This window comes from Leuresthes tenuis, unplaced genomic scaffold (assembly GCF_036924035.1).
Source record: "Leuresthes tenuis unplaced genomic scaffold, fLeuTen1.0.hap1 SCAF_5, whole genome shotgun sequence".
NCBI classification, from domain to species: domain Eukaryota; kingdom Metazoa; phylum Chordata; class Actinopteri; order Atheriniformes; family Atherinopsidae; genus Leuresthes; species Leuresthes tenuis.
This window is the reverse complement of record NW_027325359.1, coordinates 24,408,994-24,430,274: the sequence shown is the minus strand read 5'-3', so window position 1 is coordinate 24,430,274 and position 21,281 is coordinate 24,408,994. Positions and strand designations below refer to the sequence as shown.

Sequence of the window (21,281 nt, the reverse complement as noted above, 5' to 3'; positions counted from 1 at the left end):
GTTGGTAAAAAGAAGGTAAGAAAAGGTTCAAATATCCGACTGTACACAATCAATAGCGGGAGCGGATGTGTTCGGCTACAAGAAGGTGTGAAAGTCTCACCATGGTTTGTAAAAAGCGGGTAAGAAAAGGTGCGAATGCCCGACAATATATGATCAAAAGAGGGAGCGGAGGTTTTCGGCTACAAGAAGGTCTGAATGTCCGACCAAAGTTTGTAAAAAGCGGGTAAGAAAGGTTTGAATGCCCGACTATACACCATCAAAAGCGGGAGCGGAGGTGTTGCAATGTAAGACGGTGTGAATGTCTGACCATAGTTTGTAAAAAGCAGTAGGTGTGAATGTCAGATCATAATTTGCAAAAAGCTGATGAGAAAGGGTGAGAATGCCCTACTATACACCATCAAATGCGAGAGCGGAGGTGTTTGTCTGTGAGTAGGTGTGAATGTCCCACCCTAGTTGCTGAAAAATGTGTTAGAAAAGGTAAGAATGCCAGCCTATACACCATCAAAAGCGGGAGCGGAGGTGTTGCACTGTAAGACGGTGTGAATGTCTGACCATAGTTTGTAAAAAGCAGTAGGTGTGAATGTCAGATCATAATTTGCAAAAAGCTGATGAGAAAGGGTGAGAATGCCCTACTATACACCATCAAATGCGAGAGCGGAGGTGTTTGTCTGTGAGTAGGTGTGAATGTCCCACCCTAGTTGCTGAAAAATGTGTTAGAAAAGGTAAGAATGCCAGCCCATACATCATCAAAAGCGGGAGAGGTGGTGTTCGGCTGCAAGAAGGTGTGAATATCCAGCCATAATTACTCACAAACGGGTAAGAAAAGGTAAGAATACCAAACCATAAATTATCAAAAGCGGCAGCAGAGATGTTCGGCTGGTATTTATAAATGTCTAGATAGATTTGAACAAAAAACAACGTAGTATTTTGCAGTAAAAGAAAGAAAGGTTCAGAAATCCGAGAAAAAGCTTTTCATGAGTTCTGCATGATTTGGGATTTTGCTTATAAAATGCATTCCTTCAATCAAACTATGGTAAAACGGCTTTTACCTTCATATTTATCAATGTCTAGATCGACTTCAACAAAGAACAACATTGTATATTGCAGTAGAAGAAAGAGAGACACTGAAGGAACAGGAATCCGAGAATAAGCTTCTTTTCATACGTTCTGCATGATTTGGGATTTTGCTATAAAATGAATTCCTTCACTCAAACTATGTTAAAACTGCTTTTACCTTCATATTTATCAATGTCTAGATCGACTTCAACAAAGAACAACATTGTATATTGCAGTAGAAGAAAGAGCAACACTGAAGGAACAGGAATCCGAGAATAAGCTTACTTTCATACGTTCTGCATGATTTGGGATTTTATGTATAAAATGAATTCCTTCACTCAAACCAAGTGAAAACTACTTTGTCCTTCATATTTATCAATGTCTAGATCGACTTCAACAAAGAACAACATTGTATATTGCAGTAGAAGAAAGAGAGACACTGAAGGAACAGGAATCCGAGAATAAGCTTCTTTTCATACGTTCTGCATGATTTGGGATTTTGCTATAAAATGAATTCCTTCACTCAAACTATGTTAAAACTGCTTTTAACTTCATATTTATCAATGTCTAGATCGACTTCAACAAAGAACAACATTGTATATTGCAGTAGAAGAAAGAGCAACACTGAAGGAACAGGAATCCGAGAATAAGCTTATTTTCATACGTTCTGCATGATTTCGGATTTTCCTATAAAATGAATTGCTTTGCTCAAACCAAGTTAAAATTGCTTTGTCTTCATATTTATCAATGTCAAAGCAGTTTTAACATAGTTTGAGTGAAGGAATTCATTTTAAAACAAAATCTCAAAACATGCACAACACATGAAAAGCTTATTCTCGGATTCCTGATCCTTCAGTGTTGCTATTTGTTATATTGCAAAGTACAACGTGTTTTCTTTGTTTTGTTTAAATCTATCTCGACATTGATAAATATGGAAGGACAAAGCAGGTTTAACTTGGTTTGAGCAAAGCAATTCATTTTGTAGCAAAATCCGAAATCGTGAAGAACTCATGAAAGCAAGCTTATACTCGGATTCCTGAAACTTTTAGATCTTAGATTTGCTCTTTCTTTTACTGCAAAGTACGTTGGGGTTTTTTTTTGTTTAAATCTTTCTAGACAAGGTAAATATGAAGGACAAATCAGTTTTAACATAGTTTGAGTGAAGGAATGCATTTTATAAGCAAAATCCCAAATCATGCAAAACTAACGAAAAGCTTTTTCTCGCTTTTCACTGCTTTTTACAAACTGGTCGGACGTTCACACCTTCTTGCAGCCGAACAATTCCGCTTCCACTTTTGATGGTGTATATTCGGGCATTCAAACCTTTTCTTACCCGCTTTTTACAAACCATGGTCGGACTTTCACACCTTCTTGCAGCCGAACACCACCTCTCCCGCTTTTGATGATGTATGGTCCAGCATTCTTACCTTTTCTAACACATTTTTCAGCAATTATGGTCGGACATTCACACCTACTCACAGCCAAACACTTCCGCTCCCGCATTTGATGGTGTTTAGTCAGGCATTCTCACCCTTTCTCATCAACTTTTTGCATATGATCTGATATTCACACCTACTTGCAGTCGAACACCTCTGCTTCCGCTTTTGATGGTACATATTTGGGCATTCGAACCTTTTGTTACCCGCTTTTTACATACCATGGGTGGACTTTCACACCTTCTTGTAGCCGAACAACTCTGCTCCCGCTATTGATTGTGTACAGTCGGGTATTTTAACCTTTTCTTACCCGCTTTTTACCAACTATGGTCGGACATTCACACCTTCTTACAGCGGAACACGTCCGCTCCCTCTTTTGATGGTGTATGTTCGGGCATTCGAACCTTTTCTTACCTGCTTTTTACAAACCATGGTCGGACTTTCACACCTTCTTGTAGCCGAACACCTCCGCTCCCTCTTTTGATCATACATTGTTGGGCATTCGCACCTTGTCTTACCCGCTTTTTACAAACTATAGTCAGACATTCACACGTTGCAGCTGAACCACCTCCGCTCCCTGTTTTGATCATGTATGGTCTGGCAATACTAGCTTTTCTTACCCGTTTGTGAGTAATTATGGCTGGACATTCACACCTACTTGCAGTCGAACAGCTCTGCTCCCGCTTTTGATTTTGTTTGGTTGGATATTCGACGCTTTTCTTAACTGCTTTTTACAAACTTTGGTCGGACGTTCAAACCTTCTTGCAACCGAACACCTCCGCTTCCGCTTTTGATGGTATATATTCGGGAATTCGAACCTTTTCTTACCCGCTTTTTACAAACCATGGTCGGACTTTCACACCTTCTTGTAGCCGAACAACTCCACTCACGCTATTGATTGTGTACAGTCGGGTAGTTTAACCTTTTCTTACCCGCTTTTTACCAACTATGGTTGGACATTCACACCGTCTTACAGCGGAACACCTCCGCTTCCGCTTTTGATGGTGTATAGTCGGGCATTCGAACCTTTTCTTACCCGCTTTTTACAAACTATGGTCGGACATTCAATCCTTCTTGTAGCCGAAAAGCTCCGCTCCCTCTTTTGATCATACATTGTCGGGCATTTGCAACTTTTCTTACCCGCTTTTTACAAACCATGGTCGGACTGTCACACCTTCTTGTAGCTGAACACATCCGCTCCCACTATTGATTGTGTACAGTCAGGTTTTTTAACGTTTTCTTACCCGCTTCTTACCAACTCTGGTCGGACATTCACACCTTCTTAAAGCGGAACACGTCCGCTCCCTCTTTTGATGGTGTATGTTCGGGCATTCGAACCTTTTCTTACCCGCTTTTTACAAACTATGCTCGGACATTCAAACCTTCTTGTAGCCGAACACATCCACTCCTGCTTTTGATGATGTGTGGTTGGGCATTCGAACCTACTTCTTGCCCGCTTTTCATTAATTATGGGTGGACATTCACACCTTGTCGCAGCCAAACACCTCCGCTCCCTGTTTTGATCATGTATGGTTGGACATTCGCACCTTTTCTCAACCGCTTTTTGCAAACTATGGTCAGCAATTCACAGCTTCCTCTCCACCATACTTGTATGGTGGAAGATTCACACCCACTTGCATCCGAAGACCTCCGCCCCCACTTTTGTTGATATTTAGTCGGTCATTCGCACCTTACCCGCTTTTGGCAAACTATGGCCTTCTTGCAGCCAAACACCTCTGATCTCGCTTTTGATGATGTAAGGTTGGGCATTCAGACCTTGCTTCCCCTGCTTTTCACCAAATATAGTCGGACATTCACACCTTCTTGCAGCCGAACACTTCCGCTCCACCTTTTAGTGTTCTATAACACCTTTTTTTCACCGCATTTTATAGATTATGGTTGGAAATTCTCAACCATTGTCATCCGAAGACCTCTCCTCCCGCTTTTGTTAATATATTTGAACTTTAGTCGGACATTCACACCTTCTTGCAGCTGAATCACCTCCGCTCCCTGTTTTGATCATGTATGGTCTGGCAATACTACCTTTTCTTACCCGTTTGTGAGTAATTATGGCTGGACATTCACACCTACTTTCAGCAGAACACCACCTCTCTCGCTTTTGATGATGTATGGACCGGCATTCTTACCTTTTCTAACACATTTTTCAGCAATTATGGTCGGACATTCCCACCTACTCAGAGCCGAACACCTCCGCTCCCGCATTTGATGGTGTATAGTCGGGCATTCTCACTCTTTCTCATCAGCTTTTTGCAAATTATGATCTGATATTCACAGCTGCTTTTGATAATGTATGGTTGGGCATTCGCACCTTTTTTTACCCATTTTTCAGGAATTATGGGTGGACATTCACACCGTCTTGCAGCTGAAAACATCCTCTCCCGCTTATGATCATGTGCGGTTTGATATTCGAAAATTTTCTTTCATGTTTTAAAGAAATTATTGATGGACATTCAGACCTTCTTGCAGCTGAACCCCTCTGCTCGCGCTTTTGATGGTGTATAGTAGGGCTTTCGAGCCTTTTCTTCCCGGTTTTTACAAATTATGGTTGGACATTCAGACCTTCTTGCAACCTAACACCTCCGCTCCCTCTTTTGATCATACATTGTCTGGCATTCGCACCTTGTCTTACGCGCTTTTTACAAACTTTAGTCGGACATTCAGACCTTCTTGCAGCTGAACCACCTCCGCTCCCTGTTTTGATCATGTATGGTCTGGCAATACTACCTTTTCTTACCCGTTTGTGAGTAATTTTGGCTGGACATTCACACCTACTCAAAGCCGAACAACTCCGCTACCGCATTTGATGGTGTATAGTCGGGCATTCTCACCCTTTCTCATCAGCTTTTTGCAAATTATGATCTGACATTCACACCTACTTGCAGTCGAACAGCTCTGCTCCCGCTTTTGATTATGTTTGGTTGGATATTCGAACCTTTTCTTAACTGCTTTTTACAAACTTTGTTCGGAGGTACACGTCTTCTTGAAGCCGAACACCTCCGCTTCCGCTTTTGATGGTGTATAGTCGGGCTTTCGAGCCTTTTCTTACCTGGTTTTTAGAAATTATGGTTGGACATTCAGACCTTGCAGCCGAACACCTCCGCTCCCTCTTTTGATCATACATTGTCGGTTATTCGCACCTTGTCTTACCCGCTTTTTGCAAACTATAGTCAGACATTCACACGTTGCAGCTGAACCACCTCTGCTCCCTGTTTTGATTATGTATGGTCTGGCAATACTACCTTTTCTTACCCGGTTGTGAGTAATTATGGCTGGACATTCACACCTACTTGCAGTCGAACAGCTCTGCTCCCGCTTTTGATTTTGTTTGGTTGGATATTCGAACCTTTTCTTAACTGCTTTTTACAAACTTTGGTCGGACGTTCACACCTTCTTGCAGCCGAACACCTCCGCTTCCGCTTTTGATAGTATATATTCGGGCATTCGAACCTTTTGTTACCCGCTTTTTACAAACCATGGGTGGACTTTCACACCTTCTTGTACCCGAACAACCCTGCTCCCGCTATTGGTGGTGTACAGTCGGGTATTTTAACCTTTTCTTACCCGCTTTTTACAAACTATGGTCGGACATTCACACCTTCTTACAGCGGAACACGTCTGCTCCACCTTTTAGTGTTCTATCACACCTTTTTTTCACCGCATTTTATGGATTATGGTTGGAAATTCTCAACCACTCTCATCCGAAGACCTCTCCTCCCGCTTTTGTGAATATATTTGAACTTTAGTCGGACATTCACACCTTCTTGCAGCTGAACCACCTCCGCTCCCTGTTTTGATCATGTATGATCTGGCAATACTACATTTTCTTACCTGTTTGTGAGTAATTATGGCTGGACATTCACACCTACTTTCAGCAGAACACCACCTCTCTCGCTTTTGATGATGTATGGACCGGCATTCTTACCTTTTCTAACACATTTTTCAGCAATTATGGTCGGAGATTCACACCTACTAACAGACGAACAACTCCGCTCCCGCATTTGATGGTGTATAGTTGTTGTTTTGCAAATTATGATCTGACATTCACACTTACTTGCAGTCGAACAGTTCTGCTCCCGCTTTTGATTATGTTTGGTTGGATATTTGAAACTTTTCTTAACTGCTTTTTACAAACTTTGGTTGGACGTTCAAACCCTCTTGTAGCCGAACACATCCACAGCTGCTTTTGATGATGTATGGTTGGGTATTCGCACCTTTTTTTTACCCATTTTTCAGTAATTATGGGTGGACATTCACACCTTCTTGCAGCTGAACACCTCCTCTCCCACTTATGATCATGTGCGGTTTGATTTTCAAAATTTTTACTTTAATTTTTTCTAGCAATTATTGATGGACATTCAGACCTTCTTGCAGCTGAACAACTCCGCTCCCTCTTTTGATCATAAATTGTCGGGCATTCGAACCTTTTCTTACCCGCTTTTTACAAAACTTGGTCGGACTTTCACACCTTTTAGTAGCCGAACAACTCCGCTCCCGCTATTGATTGTGTACAGTCGGGTATTTTAACCTTTTCTTACCCGCTTTTTACCAACTATGGTCGGACATTCATAACTTCTTACAACGGAACACCTCCGCTCCTTATTTTGATGATGTATGGTTGGGCATTCAAACCTACTTGTTGCCCGCTTTTCATTAATTATGGGTGGACATTCACACCTTGTCGCAGCCAAACACCTCCGCTCCCTGTTTTGATGGTGTATAATGGTGGACATTCGCACCTTTTCTCACCCGCTTTTTACTATGGTCGGCCATTCACAGCTTCCTCTCCACCATACTTGTATGGTGGGATATTCACACCCACTTGCATCCGAAGACCTCCGCCCCCACTTTTGTTGATATTTAGTCGGTCATTCGCACCTTACCCGCTTTTGGCAAACTATGGCCTTCTTGCAGCCAAACACCTGATCTCGCTTTTGATGATGTAAGGTTGGGCATTCAGACCTTGCTTCACCTACTTTTCACCAAATATAGTCGGACATTCACACCTTCTTGCAGCCGAACACTTCCGCTCCACTTTTGAGTGTTCTATGTAGCATTCACACCTTTTTCTTCACCGCATTTTATAGATTATGGTTGGAAATTCTCACCCACTCTCATCCGAAGACCTCTCCTCCCGCTTTTGTTAATGTATAGTCGGGCATGAGAACCTTTTCTTACCCGCTTTTTACAAATTATGGTTGGACATTCACAACTACTTGCAGCCGAATACTGATACTGATCCTCCCGTAATAAAATGGTCGGATCTTATCAAACACACTTTGTTTCTTGTGACAATCAAGTCAGCGAAACAGCGTATACACGTCAAGACACTGAATCAAGTTTGCCACAAGAACTCATAAGTTTGGCAGTATTGCTCTGCCGTCAGCAATCATACACCCATTTTATTTTCGTGAGACATGTGCAGGCACCTGTTCATCTACTGTTCTATCACTATGAATTAGTTTATCTATTATCAATAAGGATACTTCTACAACTACTATCAAAGTATGTCCGGACTTCTTATGTTGTCAGTTGCTATATATGAATAAGTGGGTAGCTACTGACAAGCATTAAGCATGTCACACAGCCCAAACATATAACATTTCAGGACACACCACACAGTTAACAACCACAGTGAAGCGTGTCAAAGCCCAAACATGTAACATTCAACGGGACACTTACACAACACATTCAAATCAAACAGTCAGACAACATACAAGAACATATACCCCAGCCGGCATTGCTCCCTGCCTATTTTCCTACAGCTCACTATGTGTGCGCACACCTTTATTCACAAACTCTTCAACTTATACTCTTTTACCGAAGCTGCTACAGCTCGATTGGCCGAATACCCTTAGATCCTATTTCGGTGAATTTGACATCTGCCTTACATGTAACAGATTAGCGATTTAGTTTGAGTGAAGGAATTCATTTTATAGCAAAATCCCAAATCGTGAAGAACTCATGAAAGTAAGCTTATTCTCGGATTCATGAAACTTTAGATTTGCTCTGTCTTTTACTGCAAAGTACAACGTTGTTTTTTTTGTTTAAATCTTTCTAGACATGGTAAATATGAAGGACAAAGCAGTTTTAACATAGTTTGAGTGAAGGAATTCATTTTATAGATAAAATCCCAAGAGTCTGCTGAGAAACAAGAATGAATGCGAAGTAGACTTTAACACGGCTCTAGGAGCGAGCCGAGTGTGGGCTAACCGGGAGAATTGCTTGAAAGAAACGCGACACCGAATGAGCGGTCAGAACAAAGCCTCAATACGGTTTTCCCGTGGTGTTTTTGTTGCTGCCTTGTCTTTTGCACAGAGTAAAAGACAAGGCAGCCATCGAATAGGGCCCGATTGTTCCTACTTGGTCAGCCGAGGAGCAAGGGGGGGAGCAAGCGTCTCAACCAAGCAAAGCTCACCATGGGGAAGGTGGCTATGCCAACTAGCCTGATGCCCTGCTCCCGCAGTGATGGATAATCGTACTCTGGTTTCTCTTCATAACGTACAAGTCTTTCGCCTTTTACTAAAGACTTCCGTGGAAAGCAGCACTAATGAGTTGTTTCTATTTTTGGCAGGCTTTACCTTTGCGGGTGAAGCCCTTTCCGTCTGTGCAAAAGAAATCTTGTTACTGTGCAGAGTGACTTCTCTGAGTAGAGTCGCCTTACTTGTTGCAACTGTGCCGATGTTGCTTGGATGGTGCTTGCTGGAACGTGCGGGAGTGCAAAGTTATACCATTTAAAAGGGCTGAAGAGTGCTCAGTGCAGCGGGTGGGCGGAGGTGCAAAGTGACACTCTGGCCACCTATGGCCATAAAAAGAACACCGCTACAAGTGCGCATTGTGCCAGGAAGGGCCCTTGGACGTGAACCAGTGGACAGATATCACTTCTCGGCCTTTTGGCTAAGATCAAGTGTAGTACCTGTTCTTATCAGTTTAATATCTGATATGACCTTTGTACGAGGACTACATATTAAATTGATTTTTAGCAATAGGAGTTGAAAAAGGAGCTTGCTCCGTTCACTCCAAGCATCGACCCGGTACTGCAGTGCCGCTGGGAACGGTGCGCTCTTCTCTGCTCTTGTGAAAAAGCAAACAGTGGTGCAGGATGGAAGTTTCAGGGAGCCCAAGATGAAATTTTCTTTTAGTCTGCTGAGAAAAGAGAGTGAATGCGAAGTAGACTTTAACACAGCTCTGGGGGCAAGCCGAGTGCGGGCTAACCGGGAGAATTACTTGAAAGAAACGCGACACTGAATGAGCGGTCAGAACAAAGCCTCAATACAGTGTTCCCGTGGTGTTTGTGGCTGCCTTGTCTTTTGCACAGAGTAAAAGACAAGGCAGCCATCGAATAGGGCCCGATTTTTCCTACTTGGTCAGCCGAGGATCATGGAGGGGGAGCAAGCGTCTCAACCAAGCAAAGCTCACCATGGGGAAGGTGGCTATGCCAACTAGCCTGATGCCCTGCTCCCGCAGTGACGGATAATCGTACTCTGGTTTCTCTTCATAACGTACAAGTCTTTCGCCTTTTACTAAAGACTTCCGTGGAAAGCAGCACTAATGAGTTGTTTCTATTTTTGGCAGGCTTTACCTTTGCGGGTGAAGCCCTTTCCGTCTGTGCAAAAGAAATCTTGTTACTGTGCAGAGTGACTTCTCTGAGTAGAGTCGCCTTACTTGTTGCGACTGTGCCGATGTTTGAAGCTGGAGTGCAACGTTGTTGCTTGGATGGTGCTTGCTGGAGCGTGCGGGAGTGCAAAGTTATACCATTTAAAAGGGCTGAAGAGTGCTCAGTGCAGCGGGTGGGCGGAGGTGCAAAGTGACACTCTGGCCACCTATGGCCATAAAAAGAACACCGCTACAAGTGTGCATTGTGCCAGGAAGGGCCCTCGGACGTGAACCAGTGGACAGTTATCGCTTCTCGGCCTTTTGGCTAAGATCAAGTGTAGTACCTGTTCTTATCAGTTTAATATCTGATATGGCCTTTGTACGAGGACTACATATTAAATGGATTTTTAGCAATAGGAGTTGAAAAAGGAGCTTGCTCCGTTCACTCCAAGCATCGACCCGGTACTGCAGTGCCGCTGGGAACGGTGCGCTCTTCTCTGCTCTTGTGAAAAAGCAAACAGTGGTGCAGGATGGAAGTTTCAGGGAGCCCAAGATGAAACTTTCTTTTAGTCTGCTGAGAAAAGAGAGTGAATGCGAAGTAGACTTTAACACAGCTCTGGGGGCGAGCCGAGTGCAGGCTAACCGGGAGAATTGCTTGAAAGAAACGCGACACTGAATGAGCGGTCAGAACAAAGCCTCAATACGGTGTTCCCGTGGTGTTTGTGGCTGCCTTGTCTTTTGCACAGAGTAAAAGACAAGGCAGCCATCGAATAGGGCCCGATTTTTCCTACTTGGTCAGCCGAGGAGCAAGGAGGGGGAGCAAGCGTCTCAACCAAGCAAAGCTCACCATGGGGAAGGTGGCTATGCCAACTAGCCTGATGCCCTGCTCCCGCAGTGACAGATAATCGTACTCTGGTTTCTCTTCATAATGTACAAGTCTTTCGCCTTTTACTAAAGACTTCCGTGGAGAGCAGCACTAATGAGTTGTTGCTATTTTTGGCAGGCTTTACCTTTGCGGGTGAAGCCCTTTCTGTCTGTGCAAAAGAAATCTTGTTACTGTGCAGAGTGACTTCTCTGAGTAGAGTTGCCTTACTTGTTGCGACTGTGCCGATGTTTGAAGCTGGAGTGCAAAGTTGTTGCTTGAATGGTGCTCGCTGGAGCGTGCGGGAGTGCAAAGTTATACCATTTAAAAGGGCTGAAGAGTGCTCAGTGCAGCGGGTGGGCGGAGATGCAAAGTGACACTCTGGCCACCTCGAAAACCGAGGTTACATCCAGTACCAGGGGCAGCCCAAGCTCTGCCGCAAGTGTGGTGAGCATGGGCACCTGGTTGAGGCTTGTACCAAGGTGATATGTGGGAAGTGCAGAGAAATTGGGGACACTTTTGGAGAGTGTCCAAATGGCAGGAAATGTAATCTCTGTGGAGAATTAAATCACCTCTTCTGAGGTGGCAGTTGGTGAACAAAGTGAAGAGGTTGACCCAATAAATTCAAACTTCCCGCTAAAAGCTTGGATTGGAAGTGAGGAGCAAAAAGGAGAGGGGCCTGTAGAGGCCTCACCACTCAGTGCTGAAGTCTGTGAGAATTCACAGGCAGATGGTGGAGCTAAGCTAAATGAGGAGGAAGAGCAGACAGGTGAGTCTAGTGAAGGTACTCACCTCCCCGAAGGTCAACAGCCGAGGAGGACGGCATCTGAGTTGTCCTCTGATTCCCTTTAGCTCTGCAATCAACCCCCAGGGACTCAAAGTTAAATGCAACATTGCATCAGAGGCCAACACGAGAGTCCGAAAAGGAGAGCTAGTTTCCCAAGAAATAACCTGAGTGTGTAATTTGTTTTGATAACTTAGAAAAACGAAAATGACATACCTACTTTCCTTTATCCTTTTAATGGTTCTCACCTTCTCAACACTAAATGTGAGAAGTGTGAAATCAAAGACAAGAGCCCAGAGTATTATATCCTTCTTAGACTCCATAAAATCAGATGTGTTTTTAATACAAGAATGTGGACTACCTTTTTTGAAAAACCATAGACAATGGGAGGAAATGTGGCCCAATTTATCTATATGGAGTGGCTCAAATCAAATTAAAAATGATGGTGTGGCCATTCTAATTAAAAATCCGCATGTTCTGGTGCGAGACGGACGGGCACTTTTAGCACACTTGAATTTTATGGGGCAAGACTTTAACCTCTTAAATATTTATGGTTTCAATGGAAAAAATGACAGGTATGACCTTTTAGAAGATTACTCACAAACGGGTAAGAAATGGTAGTATTGCCAGACTATACATGATCAAAACAGGGAGCGGAGGAGGTTCAGCTGCAAGGTGTGAATTTCTGACTAAAGTTTGTAAAAAGCGCGTAAGACAAGGTGCGAATGCCCAACAATGTATGATCAAAAGAGGGAGCGGAGGTTTTCGGCTGCAAGGTCTGAATGTCCAACCATAATTTGTAAAAACCGGGGAAGAAAAGGCTCGAAAGCCCGACTATACACCATCAAAAGCGGGAGCGGAGGTGTTCAGCTGCAAGAAGGTGTGAATGTCCGACCATAGTTGGTAAAAAGCGGGTAAGAAAAGGTTAAAATGCCCGACTGTACACCATCAAAAGCGGAAGCGGAGGTGTTCGGCTTCAAGAAGACGTGAACCTCCGAACAAAGTTTGTAAAAAGCAGTTAAGAAAAGGTTCGAATATCCAACCAAACATAATCAAAAGCGGGAGCAGAGCTTTTCGACTGCAAGTAGGTGTGAATGTCAGATCATGATTTGCAAAAAGCTGATGAGAAAGGGTGAGAATGCCCGACTATACACCATCAAATGCGGGAGCGGAGTTGTTTGTCTGTGAGTAGGTGTGAATCTGCGACCATAATTGCTGAAAAATGTGTTAGAAAAGGTAAGAATGCCGGTCCATACATCATCAAAAGCGAGAGAGGTGGTGTTCTGCTGAAAGTAGGTGTGAATGTCCAGCCATAATTACTCACAAACGGGTAAGAAAAGGTAGTATTGCCAGACCATACATGATCAAAACAGGGAGCGGAGGTGGTTCAGCTGCAACGTGTGAATGTCTGACTATAGTTTGTAAAAAGCGGGTAAGACAAGGTGCGAATGCCCGACAATGTATAATCAAAATAGGGAGCGGAGGTGTTCGGCTGCAAGGTCTGAATGCCCAACCATAATTTCTAAAAACCGGGTAAGAAAAGGCTCAAAAGCCCGGCTTTACACCATCAAAAGCGGGAGCGGAGGTGTTCAGCTGCAAGAAGGTGTGAATGTTCGACTAAAGTTTGTAAAAATCTGGTAAGACAAGGTATGAATGTCCGACAATGTATGATCAAAAGCGGGAGCGGAGATGTTCAGCTGCAAGAAGGTCTGAATGTCCATCAATAATTGCTAGAAAAAATTAAAGTAAAAATTTCGAAAATCAAACCGCACATGATCATAAGTGGGAGAGGAGGTGTTCAGCTGCAAGAAGGTGTGAATGTCCACCCATAATTCCTTAAAAATGGGTAAAAAAAAGGTGCGAATACCCAACCATACATCATCAAAAGCAGGTGTTAATGTCAGATCATAATTTGCAAAAAGCTGATGAGAAAGGGTGAGAATGCCCGACTATACACCATCAAATGCGGGAGCGGAGTTGTTTGTCTGTGAGTAGGTGTGAATCTCCGACCATAATTGCTGAAAAATGTGTTAGAAAAGGTAAGAATGCCGGTCCATACATCATCAAAAGCGAGAGAGGTGGTGTTCTGCTGAAAGTAGGTGTGAATGTCCAGCCATAATTACTCACAAACGGGTAAGAAAAAGTAGTATTGCCAGACCATACATGATCAAAACAGGTAGCGGAGGTGGTTCAGCTGCAAGAAGGTGTGAATGTCCGACTAAAGTTCAAATATATTAACAAAAGCGGGAGGAGAGGTCTTCGGATGAGAGTGGTTGAGAATTTCCAACCATAATCTATAAAATGCGGTGAAAAAAAGGTGTGATAGAACACTAAAAGGTGGAGCGGAAGTGTTCGGCTGCAAGAAGGTGTGAATGTCCGACTATATTTGGTGAAAAGCATGTGAAGCAAGGTCTGAATGCCCAACCTTACATCATCAAAAGCGAGATCAGAGGTGTTTGGCTGCAAGAAGGCCATAGTTTGCCAAAAGCGGGTAAGGTGCGAATGACCGACTAAATATCAACAAAAGTGGGGGCGGAGGTCTTCGGATGCAAGTGGGTGTGAATATCCCACCATACAAGTATGGTGGAGAGGAAGCTGTGAATTGCTGACCATAGTTTGCAAAAAGCGGGTGAGAAAAGGTGCGAATGTCCAACCATACACCATCAAAACAGGGAGCGGAGGTGTTTGGCTGCGACAAGGTGTGAATGTCCACCCATAATTAATGAAAAGCGGGCAAGAAGTGGGTTCGAATGCCCAACCACACATCATCAAAAGCAGGAGTGGATGTGTTCGGCTATAAAAAGGTTTGAATGTCCGAGCATAGTTTGTAAAAAGCGGGTAAGAAAAGGTTCGAATGCCCGAACATACACCATCAAAAGAGGGAGCGGAGGTGTTCCGCTGTAAGAAGGTGTGAATGTCCGACCAGAGTTGGTAAAAAGCGGGTAAGAAAAGGTTAAAAAAACCCGACTGTACACAATCAATAGCGGGAGCAGATGTGTTCGGCTACAAGAAGGTGTGACAGTCCGACCATGGTTTGTAAAAAGCGGGTAAGAAAAGGTGCAAATGCCCGACAATGTATGATCAAAAGAGGGAGCGGAGGTTTTCGGCTGCAAGGTCTGAATGTCCAACCATAATTTGTAAAAAGCGGGTAAGAAAAGGTTCGAATGCCCGACTATACACCATCAAAAGCGGAAGCGGAGGTGTTCCGCTGTAGACGGTGTGAATGTCCGACCATAGTTGGTAAAAAGCGGGTAAGAAAAGGTTAAACTACACGACTGTACACAATCAATAGCGGGAGTGGAGTTGTTCGGCTACAAGAAGGTGTGAAAGTCCGACCATGGTTTGTAAAAAACGGGTAAGATAATGTTCGAATTCCCGAATATATACCATCAAAAGCGGAAGCGGAGGTGTTCGGTTGCAAGAAGGTGTGAACGTCCGACCAAAGTTTGTAAAAAGCAGTTAAGAAAAGGTTCGAATATCCAACCAAACAAAATCAAAAGCAGGAGCAGAGCTGTTCGACTGCAAGTAGGTGTGAATGTCCAGCCATAATTACTCACAAATGGGTAAGAAAAGGTAGTATTGCCACTCCATACATGATCAAAACAGGGAGCGGAGGTGGTTCAGCTGCAACGTGTGAATGTCTGACTATAGTTTGTAAAAAGCGGGTAAGACAAGGTGCGAATGCCCGACAATGTATGATCAAAAGAGGGAGCGGAGGTGTTCGGCTGCAAGGTCTGAATATCCAACCATAATTTCTAAAAACCGGGTAAGAAAAGGCTCGAAAGCCCGACTTTACACCATCAAAAGCGGGAGCGGAGGTGTTCAGCTGCAAGAAGGTGTGAATGTTCGACTAAAGTTTGTAAAAATCTGGTAAGACAAGTTATGAATGCCCGACAATGTATGATCAAAAGCGGGAGCGGAGGTGTTCAGCTGCAAAGAAGGTCTGAATGTCCATCAATAATTGCTAGAAAACATGAAAGTAAAAATTTCTAATATCAAACCGCGCATGATCATAAGTGGGAGAGGAGGTGTTCAGCTGCAAGAAGGTGTGAATGTCCATCAATAATTGCTAGAAAACATGAAAGTAAAAATTTCTAAAATCAAACCGCACATGATCATAAGTGGGAGAGGAGGTGTTCAGCTGCAAGAAGGTGTGAATATCCACCCATAATTCCTGAAAAATGGGTAAAAAAAAGGTGCGAATGCCCAACCATACATCATCAAAAGCAGCTGTGGATGTGTTCGGCTACAAGAAGGTGTGAACGTCCAACCAAAGTTTGTAAAAACCAGTTAAGAAAAGGTTCGAATATCCAACCAAACATAATCAAAAGCGGGAGCAGAACTGTTCGACTGCAAGTAGGTGTGGATGTCAGATCATAATTTGCAAAAAGCTGATGAGAAAGGGTGAGAATGCCCGACTATACACCATCAAATGCGGGAGCGGAGTTGTTCGTCTGTGAGTAGGTGTGAATCTCCGAACATAATTGCTGAAAAATGTGTTAGAAAAGGTAAGAATGCCGGTCCATACATCATCAAAAGCGAGAGAGGTGGTGTTCTGCTGAAAGTAGGTGTCCAGCCATAATTACTCACAAACGGGTAAGAAAAGGTAGTATTGCCAGACCATACATGATCAAAACAGTAAGCGGAGGTGGTTCAGCTGCAAGAAGGTGTGGATGTCTGACTATAGTTTGTAAAAAGCGGGTAAGACAAGGTGCGAATGCCCGACAATGTAAGGCAAGGCAAGACAAGGCAAGTATATTTGTATAGCACAATTCAACAACAAGGTGATTCAAAGTGCTTCACAGAGACATTAAAACAGAAGAAATAAAAAGCATGATTTAAAATTTAAACAAAAGAAGGAAATAAGAACAATAGATAAAATCAGAAAAAATTATATATATGAAAGATAAAATCAATAGTTAAAACATGATTCCGTTTTGAAACTCAAGCTTATTCAAATGCAGCTGAAAATAGATGTGTCTTCAACCTGGACTTAAATACACTGAGTGTTTCAGCTGATCTGAGGCTTTCTGGGACTTTGTTCCAGACATGTGGAGCATAGAAGCTGAATGCAGCTTCTCCATGTCTGGTTTTGACTCTGGGAACTGATAAAATACCGGATCCAGATGACCTGAGGGGTCTGGAAGGTTCATAGTGGGTCAGGAGGTCACTGATGTATTTTGGTCCTTGACCATTCAGAGCTTTATAGACCAGCATCAGAACTTTAAAGTCTATCCTCTGATGGACAGGCAGCCAGTGTAAAGACTTGAGAGCTGGACTGTGATGTGCTCCACTTTTTTGGTCTTAGTGAGGACTCGAGCAGCTGAGTTCTGGATGAGCTGCAGTTGTCTAACTGACTTTTTAGGCAGACCTGTAAAGATGCTATTACAATAATCAAGCCTACTAAAGATGAATGCATGGACTAGTTTTTCCAGGTCCTGCTGAGACATCAGATCTTTTAGCCTTGATATATTCTTAAGGTGATAGTAGGCTGACTTTGTTAATGCCTTAATGTGTTTGTCCAAATTTAGGTCTGAGTCCATCACTACACCCAGATTTCTGGCCTGGTTGGTCGTTTTTAGATTTATAGATTGAAGCTCTGTGGTGACTTTCAATCGTTTATCTTTGGCTCCAAAGACAATTACCTCAGTTTTGTTTATGTTTAGCTGGAGGAAGTTGTGGCACATCCAGTCATTAATCTCCTCAATGCATTTTCCAAGGGCCTGTACAGGCCCTCTGTCTCCTGGTGACATTGTTATATACATCTGTGTGTCATCTGCATAGCTATGGTAGTTTATTTGGTTGTTTTTTATAATCTGTGCCAGTGGGAGCATGTAGATGTTAAACAGAAGAGGTCCCAGGATGGAACCTTGGGGAACTTGTGATTCTTGTCTGCTCAGATGTAAAGTTACCTATTGACACAAAGTACTTCCTGTTCTCTAAGTATGTTTTGAACCAGTTTAGTAGAGTTCCGGAAAGACCAGCCCAGTTCTCCAGTTGTTTGAGTAATATATTGTGGTCAACTGTATCAAAGGCAGCACTGAGATCCAGTAAAACTAAGACTGACATTTTTCCACTGTCTGTATTCAGACATATGTCATTAAACACTTTGGTCAGAGCAGTCTCAGTGCTGTGGTGCTGTCTAAAGCCTGACTGGAAGGTATCATAGCAGTTATTTTGTGTTAAAAAGTAATTAAGCTGTTGAAAAACCCCTTTTTCAATGATCTTACTTAAAAATGGGAGATTTGAGATGGGCCTGTAGTTGTTCATTTGCGTCTTATCAAGATTGTCCTTTTTCAGCAGAGGTTTAATTACAGCTGTTTTTAGTGGCTCTGGAAACACACCTGACGTTAAGGACAGGTTCACAATCAGTAACAGGTCTGACTCCAAAGTCTTTGAGACCCCTTTGAAAAAACCTGTTGGTAGGATGTCTAAACAGCAAGAGGAGGACTTCAGGTGACGTAAGATGTCCTCCAGGTCTTTACTGTTAATGGGTTGAAATAGTGTCATGGTGTTTAAACCGGTTTTCGGTGGACACAGTACATATGCTGAACCTGCTGCTGATGTACCAACTGCTTGTCTAATATTTTGGACTTTGTCTATGAAGAATTTGGCAAAGTCATTGCAGGCCATGGTGGAATGGAGTTCATTTGCCACTGACACAGGAGGGTTTGTTAGCCTGTCAACTGTAGCAAATAAGGCCCGAGCATTATGACTGTTTTTGGTGATGATGTCAGGGAAGTAGGATTTCCTTGCATTCCTCAGTTGTAAATTATAAGAGTGAAGTTTCTCTTTATAGATGTCATAATGAACCTGGAGATTTGTTTTTCTCCATCGGCGCTCAGCTTTCCGACACACTCTTTTCCCATTTTTCACCAGTGTGGAATTTCGCCATGGAGACTTCTTCCTTCCAGAGATAACCTTCACCTTAATGGGAGCAATAGTATCCATAACATTTAACATTTTAGTATTAAAGCTACTGACGAGCTCACTGACTGAACCCCCGGACAGGGCAGGTGCTAAGGAGAAAACCTGGTTAAAGATCTTACTACTGTTTTCAGTTTTGAGATCACTGCTGTTGAGACATTTGTGTGCACTGAAATCGTACTCTCAAAGAAAACACAGGAATGGTCAGACAGGCCCACATCAGACACAGTAATCTTTGAAATGCTTAGACCCTTGGAGATCACTAAGTCTAGAGTGTGCCCCCTATTGTGCGTAGGCTCTGTTATATGCTGAGTCAGCCCAAAGTTGTCCAGAGTGTTACTCAGGTCTTTAGTCCCTCTGTCCTGAGGATTGTCCATATGGATGTTAAAATCACCAACAATAATTATACAGTCAAAATCAACACAGATCATAGACAGCAGTTCACTGAGGTCTTCAGAAAAATCTGAACAGTATTTAGGGGGCCTGTAAATATTCAGAAACAGGACACTGGGTGAGGCCTTCACCTGTATAGCCATATATTCAAAGGACTGAAAACTTCCAGGAGATAACTGCTTACATTGAAAGGATTCATTGAATAAGACTGCGACCCCTCCTCCTCTCCTGCTCACTCTGGCCTCGCTGATAAAACTGTAACCAGGAGGGGTTGACTCAATAAGAACAGCAGCACTGTTATTTTGTTCCAACCAAGTTTCAGTTAAAAACATAAAATCCAGGGTGTGCTCAGTGATAAAATCATCAATTAAGAATGTTTTCCCAGCTAAAGACCTAACATTTAATAAAGCCAACTTAAGTGTTTTAGAGGTATTATTTGCCCCCTCGTGTTTGGGTGCAGTCTGTGGCACACAAGGTATGTTTACTTTATTTAAAGATCTTTTTGAGTGCAACTCTCTGTGTTTTGACTGGGTCACATTTCTCCTTCTGTCACCTAAAAGTACAGAAATTTTAAGATCTTCTAATAAACAGGGTCCCAGCTTGTCCTGGGAAAAGTCACGACTGTCAGAATTCACACAGCCTGGACCCCTCACACATCACACATCAGACTGCGGAGACAGTACATGGTGGCAGCGTGAAGGGACAGAAGGGGGTGGGGCTGGGCTCCGTCGCTTCGGCTGCTCTAGTAGGGGCGGGGCTCGGCGGGGAACCTTTGGCCGCTTTGGTGGGGGGTTTATGGGGGATAAAAAGGGATTGGGCTGGGGGGTAGATCTAAGCCCAGCATTGACCCGTTCCCTCATCTCCTCAGTGAATTTCAGGTGAGGGGAGGAGGAGGGAGAAAGGGAGGGTGAGGAGCACAATGACCTGTCAGGGGTTTGGGGGGCTGGGGAAGGTCCTGGTCCTGGTCCCTGGTCCTGGTCATTAGTGCTGTTGAGAGGGTTTGGGGCAAATAAAGACCTCTCTTCTTGCCTCTGATGTCTCTCCTTTCCAAAGTTCCTCTTGGGTGGGGGCAGATGGAGTTCCTCCTCAAGGTTTCTGCTGGGATTTGTTTGTTCCTCTCTATGAGATAACTCCTTGTTTATCTCAGCCTTGGCCCCGAGCACAGATGGATGACGTAGGAAATAAAATATGTTGGAGGTGAACAGTTTCACCCCTGACTTGTTAAAATTAAATCCATTTGCCATGTATGATCAAAAGAGGGAGCGGAGGTGTTTGGCTGCAAGGTCTGAATGTCCAGCCATAATTTCTAAAAACCGGGTAAGAAAAGGCTCGAAAGCCCGACTTTACACCATCAAAAGCGGGAGCGGAGGTGTTCAGCTGCAAGAAGGTGTGAATGTTCGACTAAAGTTTGTAAAAATCTGGTAAGACAAGGTGCGAATGCCCAACAATGTATGATCAAAAGCGGGAGCGGAGGTGTTCAGCTGCAAGAAGGTCTGAATGTCCATCAATAATTGCTAGAAAACATGAAAGTAAAAATTTCGAAAATCAAACCGCACATGATCATAAGTGGGAGAGGAGGTGTTCCGCTGCAAGAAGATGTGAATATCCACCCATAATTCCTGAAAAAAGGGGAAAAAAATGGTGCGAATGCCCAACCATACATCATCAAAAGCAGCTGTAGATGTGTTCGGCTACAAGAAGGTGTGAACGTCCAACCAAAGTTTGTAAAAAGCAGTTAAGAAAAGGTTCGAATATCCAACCAAACATAATCAAAAGCGGGAGCAGAACTGTTCGACTGCAAGTAGGTGTGGATGTCAGATCCATCCATCCATCCATCATCTGCCGCTTATCCGGGGGTCGGGTCGCGGGGGCAGCAGCTTGAGCAGAGAAACCCAGACGTCTCTGTCCCCGGCCACTTCCTCCAGCTCTTCCGGGGGGACCCCGAGGCGTTCCCAGGCCAGCCGAGAGACATAGTCTCTCCAGCGTGTCCTGGGTCTTCCCCGGGGTCTCCTCCCAGTGGGACGTGCCCGGAACACCTCCCCAGGGAGGCGCCCAGGGGGCATCCTAACCAGATGCCCGAGCCACCTCATCTGACTCCTCTCAATGCGGAGGAGCAGCGGTTCTACTCCGAGCCCCTCCCGGATGACTGAGCTTCTCACCCTATCTCTAAGGGAGAGCCCAGACACCCTGCGGAGGAAACCCATTTCGG

The 21,281-nt window shown here is 43.7% G+C and overlaps 5 non-coding genes across 5 annotated transcripts; all 5 read left to right on the top strand.

Moving 5' to 3' along the window:
- Positions 1 to 8,988: 8,988 nt before the first annotated feature.
- Positions 8,989 to 9,102, top strand: LOC140308152 (U5 spliceosomal RNA). Its single transcript, XR_011916125.1, has one exon. It is a non-coding gene; the product is annotated as a U5 spliceosomal RNA (small nuclear RNA).
- Positions 9,103 to 9,387: 285 nt separating this feature from the next.
- Positions 9,388 to 9,578, top strand: LOC140308165 (U2 spliceosomal RNA). Its single transcript, XR_011916137.1, has one exon. It is a non-coding gene; the product is annotated as a U2 spliceosomal RNA (small nuclear RNA).
- A 411-nt stretch (positions 9,579 to 9,989) lies between these two features.
- LOC140308151 (U5 spliceosomal RNA) lies at positions 9,990 to 10,103 on the top strand. Its single transcript, XR_011916124.1, has one exon. It is a non-coding gene; the product is annotated as a U5 spliceosomal RNA (small nuclear RNA).
- A 308-nt stretch (positions 10,104 to 10,411) lies between these two features.
- Positions 10,412 to 10,602, top strand: LOC140307907 (U2 spliceosomal RNA). Its single transcript, XR_011915929.1, has one exon. It is a non-coding gene; the product is annotated as a U2 spliceosomal RNA (small nuclear RNA).
- Positions 10,603 to 11,013: 411 nt separating this feature from the next.
- Positions 11,014 to 11,127, top strand: LOC140308287 (U5 spliceosomal RNA). Its single transcript, XR_011916248.1, has one exon. It is a non-coding gene; the product is annotated as a U5 spliceosomal RNA (small nuclear RNA).
- The last annotated feature ends 10,154 nt before the right edge of the window (positions 11,128 to 21,281 follow it).